This window comes from Canis lupus, chromosome 20 (genome assembly GCF_011100685.1).
Source record: "Canis lupus familiaris isolate Mischka breed German Shepherd chromosome 20, alternate assembly UU_Cfam_GSD_1.0, whole genome shotgun sequence".
NCBI lineage: Eukaryota > Metazoa > Chordata > Mammalia > Carnivora > Canidae > Canis > Canis lupus.
In genome coordinates, this window is record NC_049241.1 from 55,924,179 (window position 1) to 55,926,677 (window position 2,499).

A 2,499-nucleotide genomic window follows, 5' to 3' on the forward strand; every position below is an offset into this window, starting at 1 on the left:
GCTCCAGGGTTTCCGGAGGCTGGGGGCGGGGCGGCGGGCCGGGAACCCCAAGTCCATCGGAGGCCCCCGGGTGCGGCCCCACGCTGGGCCCCAGGCACAGGATCAAGATCTGAGCCCAGATCTGCGCGCGGCCGGGGCACCGCCACTCCCAGGAGGAGGGGGGGTCCCGGCCGCGGCGCCCACGTCCGGGCTGGGGTTACCAAACACGGCCACTTGCAGGGCCCCAAGTGTGGGCGGGGGGGGGCAGGACCCGGGGGCCGAGACGGCCATGCCACGGCCTGGAGAGCACTAGTGGGGGCTCAGGGAGGGCCTTGGGGGCGCGGGGGGGCAGGCCACCTGCCCATGGGCCTCCTCACCACCGCGCTGGGAGGAGGGGGTGGTCTTTGAGTGAAATCGTGTTCACACAGGACTCACCCTGAAACCAGGGGTCTCAGCACGTTCCAGGAACCCACCCGTCTGGTTCTAGAACATTCCATCAGCCCAGAAGCCTGACCCATACACACTGCCCCCCGAGCGCCCCATGCGTGGACAAGCCCGTCCTGGCTGTGTCACACATGTGGACTCGCGGCCCGTGGGGCCTCCCGTGTCCGGTCCCTTCCATGAGCGTCCTGGGCTCGGGGTCCGTCCCCGGCCAAGGGTCGCACCCTTTATCTGTCATCTGTCGCCGGACGCGAGGCTGTGCCTTCTGGGCGCCCGCACATGCGGTCCGGGCAGGGAGAACTCGTCTTGCCGACCTAGGCCGGCGCGGCTGCCCCACGGTCACTCCGGGTCTCCCCGCGGGCCACCGCGGACCTGTCCCCCGGGGCGGCGGCCCACGCCCCACCCCCGCCAGCCACACAGGATGGTCGCCATCCCGCCACAGCCTCGCCGACACTTGCCGTCTGAGCGCAGCCCTCACGGCGGGGGGCCGCGGCCCGTATTTCCCCGTGACCCCCGAAGCTCGGCGTCCTCCCACCAGCTGCCAGGCCACCCAGGGGCGCGGGGACCGTCCTGGCCTCGGCGGCTCTGCCTCGGTCCTTGCCAGGCCCAGCAGGACGACACCGGGCCCGAGGCGCAAAACGACAAAACCTCCTGCATTTGACCAAATGCCGCGCCTCCTGCACCCGGATCGTCGTGCAGCCAAACGGGACGGTGAACCGGCAGCTTGTGTCCCGTGATCCGTCACCCGCGGCCAGCGCCCCGACGCACAGAGAAGCGGACGCCTCGGTGGCTTCACCTTGACCTTTTTTATTTGCGTTTTTTAAAAACAATTAAATTAGAATACAAATATTAGAAAACCGCGGCCCGCAGCTGCCAGTGCAGCCGGAGGGGAGCTGCACAGCCGAGTTTATACAGTAAAACTGAATTTGCCCTCGGCCAGATTGATGTCCCTTTCTTCTTCAGACCTGAAACGGTATTGCTTCCTGACTAGAAGAGCTCTGTTTACACAAAGGAAATTATTCTGGGGCGGGGGGGGGGGGGGGGGGGGGGCAAGGAAAAAAAGCAGAACAGAACGGAGGGCAGAGGCGGTGGGAAAACCAAGCATGGCCTCCAGAGGACATGGATGCTGGGCGGGGGGCCGGGCACCCAGCTGTGGGTTCCTGGAGGCATCTGGGGCAGTTGTGGGGGCCCCCCGCGCTGGCCGGACCCCCGAGGCCGGGCGAGTCGCGGAAGGGTGGCCCTTGGCCCGGTCCTGTTGGAAGACGAGAGTGAGGCTCCCGGGGGAGGGGGGGCCAGGCAGGCCTCTACCCGTCGGAAAACCCAAGAGCAAGAAGAGGGGGAAGGGCCCCCCCCACGTGGAGAGGGTGGGGCGGGAGTCCCTGCTGCCCCTCGGGTAGTGGCCGCCTGCCCGCCCGCCCCGCCCGCCGAGGAGGGCCGGTGGTGGTGGTGGCATCTGTGGACATCTGCGCTGTTCCGTAGGGAAGTTAACCTGAATTGGAGTTACCGAGGTAGCTGGCTAGAGAACTGAGACCCCCCCACGCCACACGCCGCCGCACCCTGGGGCCCCCGCCTTCCACGGGGGGTCCTGGCCACATGCTGGGTCTTCAAAATACCAAGTTATTGCACTTTCAAAAAATACAACACATCTGTGGCTAAACCCTCCCCGGCCCCCCCACCCCCGGCCCGCCCCCCGTGCCCCCCGCCCCCCTCCCCGCCCCAACCCACTCCATGGCTTCTTGGCTAAAATGCTCCCTGCTCGGCGGCGCGCTCCAGGGTCTCTGGGCGAGAGAACGTGTTTGCAGAGAAAAAAAAGCAAAGGAACAGACGAATGTCAAAGTCGTGGCTGCTGCCAGGGAGGGGGGCCGTGTGCCCTTCGGTCTCCCCGCTGCCCCCACTACCCCCATGCGCCCTGTCCCCCTGCACCAGCTGGAATGGTCACTGGAAGAGGCGAGGCGGGGCGTCCGAGAGCGCAGCCCCCGGTCTGCCCGCCCCTGCCCAGGGCCGGCTTTGGCTCCGGGGCTCCGGCTCCGGCTGGGGAAGCAGCTGTGTGGGTGGCTTGCCTTGTTTGAAAGAGTTTGA